We start from the raw sequence: 17,881 nt of genomic DNA on the forward strand, positions 1-17,881 counted from the left end.
ACAAAGAGGAGGTGAGGAAGGTCCAGGTGTTACTAAAGGACAAGATCAGAGAGGCTAAGGACAATTACAGGAGGAAGCTGGAGTGGAAACTCCAGCAGAACAGCATGAGAGAGGTGTGGAGGGGCATGAAGACCATCACTGGATTCAGGCCAACCAACAGCAGGGGAGCTGAGGGAGGTGAGAATAGAGCCGACGAGTTGAATCTGTTTTTCAATAGATTCGACACCACAGTGTCTGCTCCCACCCCCACAACCTCACCTGCAGTCAGCCTGGAATCCAGAGCCACACCACTGTGCCAGCCTCTCTCTTCACATGTTGCCTCCTGTGAGATTCCTGACACCCCTCCCCCACCCATCACCTTCACTCAATACCAGGTTGAGATGCAAATGAGGAGACTTCACTCAGGCAAGTCTGCTGGACCAGACGGAGTGAGTCCCCTTGTCCTCAAGGCCTGTGCCCCCCAGCTGTGTGGAGTCTTTCATAAACTGTTTATGCTGAGTCTGAGTCTGCAGAGGGTCCCGGTGATGTGGAAGACATCATGCCTCGTCCCTGTACCAAAGACGCCTCGTCCCAGTGGCCCCCAGGATTACAGGCCCGTGGCACTGACCTCCCACATCATGAAGACCCTGGAAAGGCTCATCCTGGACCAGCTGCGACCCATAGTAAGACCACATCTGGATCCCCTTCAGTTCGCTTATCAGCCTCGTCTCGGAACAGAGGACGCCATCATCTACCTGCTCAATCGTGTCTACACCCATCTGGACCAGCCGGCGAGCACTGTGAGGGTCATGTTTTTTGACTTTTCCAGTGCTTTCAACACCATCAGGCCGACCCTCCTGGGTGATAAGTTAGCAGCGATGCAGGTGGATGCTTCTCTGGTGTCCTGGATTGTTGATTACCTGACAGGAAGACCACAATATGTACGTCTCCCACAGTGTGTGTCTGACAAGGTGATTAGCAACACAGGGGCACCACAGGGGACTGTCCTCTCCCCCTTCCTCTTCACCCTCTACACCACAGACTTCAGCCACTGCACAGAGACCTGCCATCTTCAGAAGTTTTCTGATGACTCTGCGGTGGTTGGATGCATCAGCAGGGATGATGAGACAGAGTACCGGGCTGTGGTCGACTCCTTTGTCACGTGGTGTGAGCAGAATCATCTGCAGCTCAACGTGGCAAAGACCAAGGAACTGATCGTGGACTTCAGGAAGACCAGGAAACACTTGACCCCTGTTTCAATCCAGGGGGTCAGTGTTGACATTGTGGAGGACTATAAATACCTTGGAGTACACATTGACAATAAACTGGACTGGGCTAAAAACACCACAGCACTTTACAGGAAGGGCCAGAGTCGTCTCTATTTTTTGAGGCGACTGAGGTCCTTCAACATCTGCCAGAAAATGCTGAGGATTTTCTATGAGTCTGTGGTGGCCAGTGCGATCCTCTATGCTGTTGCATGCTGGGGGAGCAGGCTGAGGGTCGCAGATGCCAACAGACTTAATAAACTGATCCGTAAGGCCAGCAATGTTGTGGGGATGGAGCTGGACTCCCTCAAGGTGGTGTCGGAGAGGCGGATGCTGTCCAAGATAAAGACAATGTTGGATAACACCTCCCACCCACTCCATGACATGTTGGTCAGTCACAGGAGCTCGTTCAGTGAGAGACTGAGATTACCGAAAAGCACCACTGAACGACACAGGAAATCATTCCTGCCTGTGGCCATCTCCCTGTACAACGCATCCACTTAACACACTGTTTGCTGCTACAACTACACATGTTTCTTTTCCAAATATTTATTTATAAGTGACTTATGTATGTATGTATGTATATATATGTATATATTGTACTATTCTTAGTTAGCGTATTGTCTGTCTTGTCTTAATGTTGGTTTAAAATGGAGCACTGTAACAAAAAATAATTTCCCCCAGGGATCAATAAAGTATTCTGATTCTGATTCTGATTCTTTTAGCCATCATCACCAACAAAGGCTTACTTAGTAAAAATGTGCAATACTTTTTCCCCGTGTTATTTCACATAATTTATGGACATTTATAGTTTGATTTCTTTGCATGTGTGGATTGGATGGGTTGTTAATGACATCTGGTGAGAATTCCGTATCAACAGAACCTTTAGAAATATATTTACTTTAAAATTGGTGATGTGTTCAATACTTATTTTACTCGCTTTAAACAGATCCTCCCATCCATCCATCCATCCATCTTCATCCGCTTTGTCCGGGGCCGGGTCGCGGGGGCAGCAGCCTAAGCAAAGATCCTCCCATTTACTCTAATTAGCTGAATTAGAGTAAATGGGAGGATCTAATTACTTAATCCTAAAGCGTTTCAATTTCTGAGTAATTTCAATGTAAAAGCTTTACTGATTGTCACATAGTATAAGGGAAGTCTGGTTTCTCTCTTCTTCTTTTTATTTCCTTTTTGCTTGTAATGGAGTATGAAAAGTAGAGAACTGATGGAAGTAATTGGAACAGTGCTGAAAACTAAATCAAAAGATCAGCAATCAAGTGTATAATAAGTCAGGCTGTCAGTGCACCGAAACTTTAACTTAAAGTCAGTGAAATAAAGGAGAATTTATGAAAGAGGAAGACACAGTGATGCCTGATGGGTGTCGGGCGGATTAAAAACAGTACTTCCCAGGGTTGAGAGGCAACTGAAATTCCACAGAAGTATAAATATGCCATTTATTAAAAGCACTCTTTCTAGCCTTTCTGGGTAGTATGTGAAATTAAACATACATAAATGAGCATAATTCATGACCAGTTGGAATGGGCAGAATATAAGACTAAAGTGAAACATCTGTATATCACATTGCCTTCCCTGGCAAAAGAGAGGGTGTTACTACACATCAGAGATCTATGCTAAAAGCTGAGACTATCTCATACACGGCCACGAGCCATGTACGATCTTCTGATCTTTTTTTTTTCTAGTTGGTGTGTAGGTAAGGTTAACTTCCCTGTCTACCAAGGCTGATAATCCCAGTGGACAAAGACACTAAGATGCAAACCCCAATCAGAGCTTTGGGGGATGTCAGGGGGGATTTGTAGATATGCTTCTCCTATCATCCCTGGCTATCATAAAAGCACAAAAAACATATCAAAAACTGTTATTTACATCAGACTTACAGCCAATCTAGGATAAGATATACATTTGCTACAAAAGCAATGTAAAAAGGACGTCAGCTGAATCCCTAATGTAGAGTCATTTGCCTTTTGTAGCTTTTCCAATTACTGTCTAATCAACATTAATTATACCACCTAATACTGAGTTGGCAGTGGTTTTAGTCTTCTAACTAAAATCAGTTAAATTTGGACCAATGTGACGGTGTCCTCGTGCTTTTTCCTCTTATTTGATAGAAATCTGCCAATTTCAAATATACATTCAATCTGGGCTACTGAAGACTAGACAGAATTTACTTTTATGCACAATTTAATTAACAAGTTTAACCTGAAGCTATCTTTGACTCACTTCGTTTGTATGATTACTGTAAAGCCCCTTCTACACTCAACAGAACATGACACAAGTTACCTAATGTAGAGATATTGCTTCACCAGGTCTACTTAGATGGAATTTCAGCTTTTTATTTTTCAGTCATCTGAAGATAGACATGCTCCTATTTTTATCAATAGAGCTTTCTATCCAGGCATTAACGCTGCCTGGATAGAAAGCCATATGACTCATGCTTAGGCCATGCTAAACACCTGCAATTGTGTCCTTGAGCATATTTTTCTTCTTCAAGTGTGTTTTAGTGCTTTTTACTTGTATAACTGTAGTGACTGCGAATTATGATATGTATGCTTTACTATTATACCTCATAGGTAGGCAGAGATAATGCACTGAAGCTGCTGCAGCTCCTCTGCTGGCATGCTAATCACACTACACCTGCAGACAATTCCAAGGAAGGTCTGTTCTTTGAGCCTGGGAGCATAAATCTGCAAGAGATTTAAAGAGCAGCATTTCCTCCTCCTCTTGTTTTCATCACTGTGGTGCTCTTGCAAAACTCTCTTAATGCCAACTGAAACTTAGTGGTGAGTGGGATAATAACATTAGAAAACACTGCTATGCAGACGATACCTTGTTATATTAAATGTATTAAATCATATAAAGCAAATTAATCAGGTAAACTACAGACATAACATGTAATTTTCAAAATTCAGATAAAAGTCTGATTAAAAGCACCAGCACATGTAAAGTCAGTCTATTAAAATCACATCAAGTACAACAAACCCAAAGTCTAAAATCTTCAAAAATGTAAATAACTACAGGTAATGATCCTAAACTGGTCTCAGCTGTCAGTTTTTTTTAGGTACTTTCTAAAAAAAACTAGGATATTATATAAATACAATCAATTTATCATGTTTGTACTTTGCAGGCTTCAGGTTAGAAAATGGAAAATTAAAAGCACAGAATTGCCTTTAGTGATACGGTCAATAAACAACGGTAAAATGAAAAGTAAATACATCCATCTTGTAAAAGTAAGAATTCAAACATCAGGATTACAAGTAGGGCTGCCACGATTAGTCAACTAGTCACGATTACGTCGACTATCAAAATCGGCGACGACTGATTTAATAGTCGACGCGTCATCTGAAGCTTTGTAAGATCCCAAAAGACGCAGGAATAATAGCAGGATTTAAGAGTGTAATAACGGACTGAAACAGAAGATGGCAGCACTGCATGTACAAGGATGCCCGCTGCCGTTAAACCCCGAAGAAGAAGAAGCTGTGTCCCAGAATTCATAGCGCAGCCCAGCTCAGTTTCCAACAATGGCGGCAGCTAGTTAGTTTTAATATTACTCTTATTATTCTTTCTGGGTCACAAAATAAACGTTTAACATATTTTCAGGCGAGAATGTAGCTGTATAAACTAGAGATGGCACGATACCACTTTTTTATGTCCGATACCGATACCGATATCATAAATTTGGATATCTGCCGATACCGCTATGAATCCGATATAGTGTTTTTTAATCAACAAAACTGTTTTTTAAATATCTTGCTGCATTTTGTATAAGTTCATACTCAAGTTTAAAACAACAACTACACTAAAGCTATTCTGTTATACCTGTATGCAAAAAAAATATTTCATAGTTCAGCAATACTGATCAATCTAATAAACTTAAACCTGCACCATCCTCCCTATTCTGGTATTTTAAAGAGTACTTAGCATAAATATTAAGCAACCTAACTAATAGGGTTCCAACTCCCAGCAACAACAAAAATAAATAAATAAAAAATAGGGAACCACCCCTCACGCTCCACCTCATGATGCTTAATCGACGTAATCAACCTTAATTTGATGCAGTGTGAAAAAAAATGCACGGAAATCAATTATTTTTCAAGAAATATTAAATAGATTCAACATCTTTCTTCAACAAAATTGCAGACTGCACAGATGGTACCTTCCCAAAGGAAAAAGTACTATAGCTTACTAGGGTATATATATTAGACTTAATAGTCACTATATACAGTAATTGACTTCTATTCATTTTACATCAAATTAAAACTTTGGGTGTCAGATAATTATTTATTAAAAGCGAGACATTTTAAATGAGAATAAGAAAGAAAAGTATGTCTTTGTGCCCCCTTTTCCCCGTTAATGCCCTATCGGCCCCCCTGGCTAAACTTTGCTAGATGCGCCCCTGCACAGTTACCAGCGTCAGCTACATAGAAAAAGATCCTGGTGTAGAAAGTAATATTAAATACATTCTAACAACAGCTGATCAAGCTTAAACGTGCTGCTGTTGTTCAGCCGCTGGTTTCCTCTTTCTGGTGCAAAGTGGGCCAAAAACAAACTAGAGACACGGACTCGCACAGAAAAGCCGATCAGCTGATCGTTAAGCAGTTTCATGATTGAAGTAGCAGCAAGAAGAGGCAGTCGCTTGTTAAGCTTAACGCAGGAATGCTTTACAAACATTCAGAGATGGACTTACACACTTGCTTTACTTCTCTCAGGATAACTTTGTCGGAGATGAAATGCCGGGTTGCTAGCGAAGCTCCACATGCTATCCAGACCACCGATAGGTCCCGCATGCCACAGCCGCTCTATCACGTGATGCATACTGCTCCGACGTGCTAACGTTCTGAGGTGAGTTACGGCGTGTTGCAAGTTTTGTGAGGTGCTTTCGTGATATTTAATGGATCGGATTACATTTTTTATTTTTCTCCGATATCCGATCCAGTAATTTAGGTCAGTATCGGACCGATACCGATACGTAATATCGGATTGGTCCATCTCTAGTATAAACCTCAAATATCTGCTCAGTTTATCAAGACACCACATATTTTCAAAAGCGCTCCGACGTTTTCGGAGACGTCTGTTGCCCACCATCTCGATTGTGAGCCGGGGTTCAAGGCTCACTAGAGCCGGTGAGAACCCCGGACTCCGGGCAAATCGTTTTCAAACCCACTGCCATTTTTCGCTACTCAGGTTAAACATGATATATGAGTCACTTAGATAACTTAAAAATTATATTGTTTGGCTTTTTTTTTTTATTGTCTTATTTGTTCCTGAGTAAATCGGTTTGGCTGAGATTAAAGTTATAGTTTTTACACAGCTGAATAAACTTCAAGCAGACAACTGATTATCAGAAGTGTGAGACGCTCGAGAATATACTCCGGTGTCCCGTTATATTTTAGATAGCAAGGAGCAGACGGCTGAGTTTATTAAACGCCACCAAACAATCGTCAAATTTCATTAAAATTTAATAAACTATCATCTTGTCGTGATTTTTAGTTAGCACATACTTGAACCACTTAAAGCTGTAAGCTAATGATAGTTATATAAGAGCAGATGCATGCTGGTGCAATAAGCTGTACGTTTTACGTCCAATGGATGCATGATCTGATTAGTTGACTAATCGCAAAAATAATAGGTGACTAGTCGACTATCAAAATAATCGTTTGTGGCAGCCCTAATTACAAGAAATAATATCATTGCTAGTATAATAATATTACTCTAAAAATACAAAGTCAGTGAGATAATCTTACAGAAAAACGAATCATGTGAGAAAAGAAAGTTTTCATGGGACTCTATACAGTCCTGTGCTGCTACCATAGGAATTAGTAAGTAGCAGCCAGTTGCTGCTAATCAAACAAACTTGATTGATTGATCATCAATAAGCATGAGCACATCTATAAAAGCAGAGGTTTGAGCAGTTTGCTGCTCTGAAGCATTCAGGTGAATGTTAATATAAAACCACAATCTTCCCAAGAGTGGACGGCCCAGCATATACACCCCAAGGTCAGACTGTGCAATGCTCAGAGAAATTGCACAAAACTAAAATGCTAAATGTAAGACTCTACAGGCATATTAAGGCATATTAAATCTCCATGACAGTATGGATTATTTGGAAGAGTTGCCAAAAGAAAGTCTCTTTTTTCTGTAAAGAACATGACAGCAAAGGTTAGATTTGTAAAATTGTATCTGAGATTTCTAGAGCAATGTCCTTTGGACACAAAAGACCATGTTAGATAATTTCTTTGCAATGCCTCTAAGCAAAAAAAAAAAAAAAAAAAAAAAAAGCCAGAGTGCTAGCATTTTAGTAAGCAAGCTCACATTTCTGGCATTTTATATTCTTTACATTGGCTAATAATAGATTTTAGGATTTCATTTTAAAATTCTCATATGTAAAATTTTTATTTTATTTGCATAAAGACCACTAGTCTGGACTATTTAGCACCTCATGTGTGAAGTACGGTGGTGGAGGGGTGATGACTTAGGCCACAAGACTTGCATAAGCTAATGCCCACAAACCTCAATGAACTGATTCCTTCACGATAAAGACCGATAAAGTCATACAGAAAACATACTGCAGTTATTGCTGATAAAAGCTAATGAAACATGGTGTGAATTTAGTTTTTCAGAGAACTGCACACAGTTCTGTGAAATTTTCTTTTCCACTTTTCTGCAGAAAAAAAGGGAACATACCTAATTTAATTTAATAAGGGAGGCAAAACAGTTGTTTTATTATAGCTGTGACATTTTAATATTCTGCACTAGCACAGCACTAATTAGACATTTGCATGACATTCATTCATTACAGAACTTAGACCTCATGATGAAATTTGGTAGCGTCTTCATAAAAAAGAGTCGGGCAGTAGCTTCACGTTTTGTGCACAGCAAGACTCCCAGCAAACAAGTCAGGAAGAAAGCAAGAGCTCTGTAGTTTAACTAATTTTAGTATGGCAGACTTGAACAGCAGTACTTTTCTGCACTTGTGACATTGTGTGACATTGCCACAATGATGGTGAGGGAAGCAAAGTGGCCATCAGACAAGAGACAGTCCTTATCTGAGGACTGTTACTCTCGTAGGTTATCACTGCTGAGCTGTCCACCCAATCACTACCAAGACCTTTCTTGGATATCTCTGAGATTGGTTCTTGTAAAAGCATGTGTGTGTGCACACGCGTGTGAGTCCCCTCTAGCTCTCTCACTCTTTCTGCAGTTTCCCTGTCTACTTCCACCCCATCCCCCCCTTCTGGCAGTAAACACTTGCACTTACAGAAAATTCCCACCACATTGACACTCATCCAGCTAAAGCAAGTGGTGGTGCCAAAAATATGTCAAGTCGCCGTCTTTTACACATCATGATTATTGACAGGGCAGGATTAACTGTGGCTGGGATTCTCCATACTTCAGTAGTTCATAATTGGAGTGACAATTCACCATGGAACAGTAGCTGTTCAAACTGCCTCCTGAGATGTGGTTAATATCTGCCAGTCAAACATTCCTCAAATCAGGTATACAGGAGAATAACACAATCTGCAAGGATCACTACACTGAAAAACAATATGGCATGGAGTCAATGAAAACACACATTTGTAATGGCATTTTCTTTTGTCAAATTTGGTATCCTTAGAGTTTACCAAAGACTCAAAAACATTTATTTCAGGCTTAGCAGTATCCCACAAGGGCTTGTCTGAAAACTGTGGAGAGCTGGGAAAACACACAGTGGAAATATGTCTGCTCAGGGCAAATAACAGAGTTTTATGTTTAGCGGATAATTCAACCCAGCTTAACAACTTGAAATGAGGAATATCAATCTTGCAAAGTCATATCGACCATGAAATAACTAGTGTACCGTGTGTGGTCATCACGCCAATAGGTAAAGTTCTCAGAAAAAACTTAGAAAACGCTGTGACCTGTACCTTTTATAGCTACATAATTTATATATATTCCTGTACGTCTATAGGCACAAAGAGGATCAAATGTTTGCCTGTTCAAAATATAACAAACTCAACAAAAATGCCAACAAAGTCACAAATTTTTTCATGTGACTGCAATAAAACAATAATAAACACTTTATAACTTTTGATGCCAGCTGCTGCAGTTATGGTTTAAGAAATAAAAATAAGTGGTATCACCTCCAAATGCTGGCAGATACACTATAACTCCTTACTTTGTATAGTTAAGCAGAGTCTGCTCTCTTGGATTAGGGACAAAAACAGACTTCCATCTTTACAAAAAAAATTGTATTAGCTGTTTAGGAATTTACACCTCTGAGAATGGGGGACTAATTATTTAGACAAACAAGGATAATTTTAAATATAAGCATTTTTTCATAACTGGATGAAAATCCTTTGCAGTCAATGGATGCACTGTGGAGGCCACTTTCTTCCCTCCATGGTCCAGTTCTGATGCTGAGCGTTGGTGCTTTGGTGGTGTCAACATGTGCACACTCACTGGTCTGTATGCAGCTCCATATGCAACAAACTGTGATGCAACGTGTATTCTGATATCATCAGACCCAGCTTTAACTTTTTTTCTGCAATCAAAGCTACAGTAACTCGTTTGTTGGATCAACATGGATCTGCCTTGGTTCCCCATCAATGAGCCTGGCCCCCCGTGACCCTGTCGCTGGTTCACCACTCTTCCTTCCTTGGACCACTTTTGACAGACACTGACCACTGCAGACTGGGAACACCCCACAAAACTACAGCTTTTGTGGTTTCTCTTCTAGCACAACAACTCTGAGGACAAAATGTTCACTTGCTCCCTAATATATCCCACTAACAGACGCCATGATGAAGAGATCATCAGTGTTATTGCCTTCATCTGTCAGTGGTCATAGTGTAGTCTCTCTCTCTATATATATATATAAAAACCCTATATGAAAAGGTTTAAGGCAGTATGATTTTTATTCTTGAATTGAGATAGCTATCTAGTATAATCACAAGAGTACTAGCAACTTCTAGTATGAAAAAAAGACGTGTTTAAGGGTTTGAACTCTTTCATTTTTAAATTGTGCAGAACGTGAACCGAGAGTCCTCTAATTTGATTTCAGCAACAACACATTTCACAAAACATTTTGAAGGTGTTTCCCCCCTCAGGGAAATGTTGGGAAATCACTGGGACTTTGGGACTCCTCTCATATAACCTCTATCCAATTTCCTTAGTAAGAGTGTGTGTGTGTGTGTGTGTGTGTGTGTGTGTGTGTGTGTGTGTGTGTGTGTGTGTGTGTGTGTGTGTGTGCGTGCGTGTGTGTGTGTGTGGTAAACGGACCCGCAGTCTGAGATAAAGCTGTGATTGGTTCTTTCTCCATTGGCCTCCAAATCAAACATCTTGCTCTATACTTTAAGTGCATATGGTGTGAGTGTGCATGTGAGTGTTCATCTGGCTCTTTCTGGCGGCCAGAGAAAGAAATGGGAATTATAGCAGCACAGTAAAAAAAAAAAGCCCTCTCCTTGTGTTTTATTGGATTGAATACATTTTATGGCTGCTTTATGGAAATGACCAGGCATGCTCCATTTCCTGTTTTACTCAAATGAAGCCTTTGTTTGTCGCACCATGGTTCACATCACAAAAACCGATCAAAATTCCTCACCATGGTCAGTTACAGGAATGCAAACTGAAAACATGCATTACACATCCATTCCAGACTGCAGTGAGCAAAGGCAGGATAAATGAGGCTGTGATTAGACAGAAGAGCTCTTCCAGACGCAGCTGTCCTATCCTTTTATAGCACAAGAACACTTGGTAATAGGTTTGCACTGACAGCAAACACAGGTTTGTCATTAGCAGTCTGTCTTTGAGCCTCTTCGCCGAGGTAAGTGAGCACAAATGCGATGCACCCAATACACACAAATAATCTCATTTACTTCATTCATATTCTTTGAACTTTCTTCATCCTGCTTCTCTCAGATGAGCCTTGCTCAGGTTTTTATTGAACTTTGAAAATGGTACTGAGCCCAAAACTCTTCATCTGACCACATCTTTCATTTCAATCTCCATCACCAGTGAAACCTGCATATATAGTATCGTGCAAAAGTCTTTAATCACTCCTCATGTGTTTATCTTTATTTTTCTATGAAAACAGGTAATACAAAATACAACATTTAAGGCAAAAACAACACCTTTGCTCTTTAACACAGCCTGAACGGGCAACTTTTCTGCTAATTTCTCTAAGCAGTCTCCAGGAACAGCTCAGCTGGCCTCTTGTAGATCATTCAAAGCTCTTCTTTGGGTGTGGGCTGCCTTTTGATCTGTTTTTTACTAAGGTGATCTCACACCGCTTCAATAATGTTGAGGTCTGGGCTCTGGGGAGGTCAATCCATGTACGAGTGTCATTCTATCCATGTGTGCTTTTAACACATTGTAGTGTATTTTTATTTGCAGTACCTTTGGGATCATTGCTTAAAAATGAAGCTGTTGCCAATCAGATGCTTTTTAATTCCATCAATTCTGACAAGAAACCCAACACCTTTGGCTGAAAAGCCTCAAACATGACAGAGCCTCCACTGTGTTTTACAGATGTCTCCAGACACATACTGAGATTAATTTGAACCAAACATTGGTTTCAAATTTGGATCCATCACTTCATAACACCTGTTGTCAGTGTTATACCACGGAGTACGGAATACCATTTTACACCTCAAAATGTGTTATCTTTGGGATGTTTTTTTATATTTTGATTCAACTCAAAGATCAAAATGAGTTAAACTGGTTCTTTGCTATTTGTCCATTATGTGTAGACAAAACACTGGTTCATCTGTTGAGTGAGTGTACTTTTTTATGCTTAAATGAAAATGGTCAGGGATAAGGACTGTACCTTCAAAATCCCTGGAGAACTATTGCTCAAGATCCCTTTAAAAGAATTACAAGAAAGATTCGGGCTCAGGTTATTTTATTTGCATCCGCAGCATTGACTAATCCATCCTACACGGACCGGTTCAATACAAAGAGAAGCATAATACAAAATACTGGTAAGTGAATAATCATAGAGAATTCACACAGCATTATGTAGGATAGCAAAACTATCCTTTGTTTATCTGAGTCATGGTGGCTGGAATAAAGCTTTTGCTTTCATACTTTTTTAAAAAACGATGTTGTTCTGCACTTTGGGATCAAAAACCTGAAGCCAGAAAATCTCACTCCTTGGAAGCAAAATATAAAGGAATAAGTGGTGAATCAAGACCTTTGCACACTACTGTAAATATGCTTGAAACTAAGCAGGAAGAAAATAAATACTCTGCTGCTCTGTATTCAGAATGCAATTATCATTTTGTGCCTTGTACCATGACAGCAGTGGTGTTTTTTTCTTATCTCTCATTTAAATAAAAGAAAAGAAACAACACGGTTGTACTATTCATAATATGTTTAATATTTAGCTGAGCAAATAATAAAATCACTTTCAGTGGAGTTCTCCTTGTAAAGCACAACTTTTTTTTTCCAATCACAAAGCATATTTCTTCATTCAGTGATGAGAATGTAAGATGAAAGGGAGAATTTATTCCACCTGGGAGCCATTCAAAGCGAAGTTGCACTCAAGACGTCAGTGACAAAGAAAGGCTTGCCTGTCATTCTTTGACAACTAGGCTCAAGGGTGGGATCATTTACGCCTGGGTGATATCAGATCCGCTTTTACTCCATCTCACACCTCCACTCCCTCACTTATCATTTTCTCATCCCTGTGTGCATTCTCAAATATTCATGACCACGAAGCCAGTGTCATCTTACAATATCTAAATGAGAAGCCCAAGGCGCAGGTAAAACCATCCTACTATGAAATTCTTAGGTCTTCTACGAATGTTAAAGCAGTCATCTATAAACCTCGCTCCATCAGTTTCCTTCCCCCATCTTCACCATTTCCACCCTCCTTTATTTCCACTTCAAAACTCTTATGGTGGGTACGGTAATAGGTGACATGCCATATAACACAAAACTGCAGATGTGCTACATTTCTGCTGCATCTATTCTGTTTTTTGTTTTTTTTTTGGGGGGGGGGGGGGTTGTGTTCCACTGCAGTGAATCAGCTGGTGGCACAACATCTGCTATCAAAGCTGAAAGTGATATGTAAAACTTTTGACAGCCGATTTGTAAAACACACACAAACACAGCAAATTGCCCCAGTGCTCGCTCTCGCAAAGGGGCAAAAAAAAAAAAAAAGCAACATTAAATGACCGAGCCTTGACTGAGCGATTCTCGATCTGCCACTTAAGCAACTAGGGGCTGACGCATTGTGCCAGCTCATGTTCAGGGTCACGCCTGTGTCAACGAAAGCCTCTCTAATGAGACCCAGACAAGCGCGCTGTGCCCAGCCGAGCCGAGGAAATGTAAGCGCAAGAGCTTTGGTACAAGGAAAAAAAAGAAAAGGCAGATCTATTGCAGGGGCACTATGCAAGGCATTGTTTTAATGGTCACATTTTTTTTTTAAAGCAGTCTGCGTAAGGTATATGGGCTCTGCTGTGTGTGTGTGTGTTTATTTAGTGGAATGAGTTGAGTGAAGCATATAAAAATATGCTAAATAGGATCTGTCTATAACGCTGTTTTTAAGCATAAAGCTCTAAAAGCAAAGCTTGAGTGAAATGTCGTGTGCTTTATCAGTGATACTTTTGACAGTCTGACAGGAGCTATTGAGAAATATCACTCACAGAGACAGAGTGAAGGACAGACCAGAAGACAGACGCTAAAAATCCCTAAATACTGAAGCACTTAATAAAATCAAATATTTTGTCCACAGCTTGTGCATCAAAGAACTCTTGACTGACACCTACCATGAACAATATCTTTTTTCTCCAAGGCTTTCTTAAAATAATATATAAAGGCAGTAAATATTTTACCAACATCAGTAATGTATCTTAATATAGTAGTCATTACAATGTTCATCTTTTAAGATATTTCTTAAAACTTCCAATGGTAACACGAGCATAAAAACTACCCACAGGAAGTTTCTGCAACAGGCAAATGGCCCTGCTGACAGATCCACTAGTTAATGCCATTACACAGAAATCCAAGTAAATGGTTTGACACATTTAGGTTAAAGTTAAACCTTCAGTTTAAACTGTTTAAAACTCTTTGATTATTTTATATCACGGGGGCAAGAGACAGTAAGATGCAGCAGAGCATGCTTTAACCTTCATATACGGGTCTTTTAACCTGAAATTTAATGATGCAGATAGGGCTGCCACGATTTGTCGACTAGTCACGATTACGTCGACTATCAAAATCGTCGACGACTGATTTAATAGTCGACGCGTCGTTTGAAACTTTGTACGATCACAAAAGACGCAGGAATAAGTGGCAGGATTTAAGAGTGTAATAACGGACTGAAACAGAAGATGGCAGCATTGCATGTACAAGGATGTCAGCTACCGTTAAACCCCGAAGAAGAAGAAGAAGAAGAAGAAGCAGCTGTGTCCCAGAATTCATAGCGCGGCCCAGCGCAGTTTCCAACAATGGCGGCAGCTAGTTAGTTTTAATGTTACTCTTATTATTCTTTCTGGGTCACAAAATAAACGTTTAACATATTTTCAGGCGAGAATGTAGCTGTGTAAACCTCAAATATCTGCTCAGTTTATCAGGACACCACATATTTTCAAAAGCGCTCCGACGTTTTCGGAGACATCTGTTACCCACTAGCTCGTTAGCGAGCCGGGGGCTAGGTCACTAGCGCCGTGAGAACACTGGACTCCCCGCAAATCGTTTTCAAACCCACCGCCGTCTTTCGCTACTCAGGTTAAATATATATGAGTCACTTAGATAACTTAAAATGTTATTGTTTGGCTTTTTTTAGTATTTTATTTGTTCCTGAGTAAATCAGTTTGTGTGAGATTAAAGTTATAGTTTTTACACAGCTGAATAAACGTCAAGCAGACAGCTGATTATCAGAAGTGTGAGATGCTCCAGAATATACTCCAGTGTCCTGTTATATTTTAGATAGCAAGGAGTTTATTAAACTTCACCGAAACAATCTGCAAATTTCATTAAAATTTAATAAACTATCATCTTGTCTTTATTTTTAGTTAGCACAGACCTTAAACACTTAAAGCTGTAAGCTAATGATAGTTATATAAGAGCAGATGCTGCTGGTGCAATAAGCTGTAGTTTTACGTCTAATGGATGATGATCTGATTAGTCGACTAATCGCAAAAATAATCGGTGACTAGTCGACTATCAAAATAATCGTTTGTGGCAGCCCTAGATGCAGAACACACAAAAATTAAAATATGCAAACTTTTTATACTGTTGTCCATGTGCTACAATTTCATCTGCACACTGAAGCTGTCCTAGGTTAACTTTGACCTGTTACAATTGATTTCAGACCCATCGAATCAAGCAAAATTGTGCTTTTATAGGAACTTTAAACTGTTAAACTGCACATCTCATGTCTGTGTGTGTGTTTTCAAGTGGCAGTGGTGACACGGGATCTTGACAACATCACAAGAACTGTCTGTGTTTCCCCCAACAGATGCTCAAGTTCCTGCAGAGTGTTGCTTTTTGAAGAACCGTGGAGTAATCCTGAAGCAGTGAAATGATAAAACAGCGTAGGAGTGATCATATATAGCGCCAAAAGGGAACAGAGGTCGGAGTGTGCCTTGACGCAGACAAGAAATCTGCACCTGCAATGTACTTAAACAAAATTAAACAAATCATAAGTTAATTTCTAGAGAAGTTATAAAGAGCTATTGTGAGCTAATTTAGGCTAACCTAAATGAGAGTTAACTGAGATTAAAATACAGCATAAGAGGGATTATGGGGGACATAACTTCATAAAAGTACCTGATCTACCATTTCAGTGAGTGTGGGAAACGTGCAAGTCCCACGCGCAAGGTTTCTAACCAATGCTTTGAATCCACATACTAGTTTGCAATAAGCCTTTTTTTTCCATTCTTTTGAGGATTGTTTGGCAGTGAGGACAGTGTTTAACGGTTGTAATGGTCATACATGCTTTTGCATTAAATCCTAGAAGTTGCAAAATGTTCTTGCCAATAAATCATTAAATCATTGTTATGTTTTTAACTGTTATGTTTTTATGCCTTAGGTAAAACAGGATATGATATTATATGATTGTAGAGGTTTTTGCTCCAAAAATGTGTTACCTAAAAAAACCCTTTCCCTATTCTCTGAACAGAGGAGTAATTATTCATTTATTAATATCAGATAGGCTTTCTATATATTTTTTGGTTTTTGCAAGGAGGGACGTATTGATTTGGGGCTATTCTGAATGCCAGCATGACAGCTACTCTTGTTCCCCTGTCAATATTCTCGCCTCTGTATCGTAGAACATATAGAAAAAAAAGGGAAAACCCCTAGATCTGCAATAGACTGGTGACCTGTCCAATGTTGACTAGGACACCTGGGATAGGCTCCAGCTCCTCTGCACCCTTCATCGGATAAGAAAATAAATGGATGGACAAAGTGCGGTTAAACCCCGCACCTGTTTTCCTGACTGTTCCAGTTAAGGGTCGTGGGGGAGTTAGAGCTTATTGAAGTGAGAACTATCCATTGAAGTATTTTGTGGTTAACTGTCACTGCTTTTCTTAAACAAGCCAGCTTTCTGTCCAATCAGCATTCACACATTACTCATAGTGTTGGTGCCACAGGGCTGTACTGTTGGTTTTTTTGGAGGACTGCATGCAAGCGCATTTGCATAGCCTCTGCATAGGTTGAATTCCCATAATCCCTCTCTCTGTGTAACCGGACTCCTACGCAAACCAACAGCAACGCAGGATCTTAAATCCCACGTTACAACCATTGAGGGAAAAATTAATTCAACTTTTGCAGGAGAATGCCAGGACAGCACTTCATGACCTGAGAGGTCGGGTTTTACAATGACCCAAAGCTTACAAATAAATCAATACTAAAACGAGTGAAACAAACAATAACTTGTTTTGGAACAGACCGCGTCAGAGTCCTGACCTCAAGCTGACTGAGATGCTTTGGCATGATCTGAAGAAGACTGTTCGATCACAAAAAAATAACAGAAATGTTAATCAGTTGAGATTATTTCATGAGATCAAGAACAATCAAAATTCCTCCTCAACGTCCAGTTTCATATGGGGCAGCTGTGGCTCTGGAGGAAGAGTGGGGTCACCCACTAATTGGACGGTTGGTGGTTCAACCTCCAGCTCCTCTAGTCTGTTAGTCAATATGTCCTTAGGCAAAATACTAAACAGATGCATTCATCAGTGTGTGAGAGTGAGTCTGACAGATTAAAAACGTTCTGTTCGAGTGTGTGTATGAGTGAGCGAAGGTATTTTTAGTGTTAAGTGCTTTGAGTTGTGAATAAGTTAAGAAGAGGTCATTGTTCCTGACGGTACTAAACTCAAGGGTTTACATGGTTTTTCCAGCCTACATTGCTCGTGATGACACAGAGCTTTAGTAACACAAAAGTAGAGCTATTAGAGATTTTGTTTATCTATAATTTTGTCTCGGTTGTTGGTTCCAAGGGTTTGGCAACAGGAAGTGGAAGCCACAGGTGGAAAAACACATTTGTTTTTTCACGCCAAGTCAAGTAGCAGATCGTTAAAATAGGTCATTTCAAGTTAGCTACAGGCTGCGTGCATCCACACAGTAAGTGTAGAAAAAAAGTGGGCCCAGTGTGTCTGCGCACCAGAGCAAACACAGCTCCGGTGCGCAGACACACT

At 40.0% G+C, this 17,881-nt stretch overlaps 1 protein-coding gene across 4 annotated transcripts in view; it reads right to left on the bottom strand.

The window, feature by feature from the left end:
* inpp4b (inositol polyphosphate-4-phosphatase type II B) overlaps positions 1-17,881 on the bottom strand; it is a 187,305-nt gene that overhangs the window by 128,802 nt on the left and 40,622 nt on the right. The window lies entirely within an intron of this gene.

The sequence above is a fragment of the Rhamphochromis sp. 'chilingali' genome (assembly GCF_963969265.1).
Source record: "Rhamphochromis sp. 'chilingali' genome assembly, chromosome: 4".
Taxonomy (NCBI): domain Eukaryota; kingdom Metazoa; phylum Chordata; class Actinopteri; order Cichliformes; family Cichlidae; genus Rhamphochromis; species Rhamphochromis sp. 'chilingali'.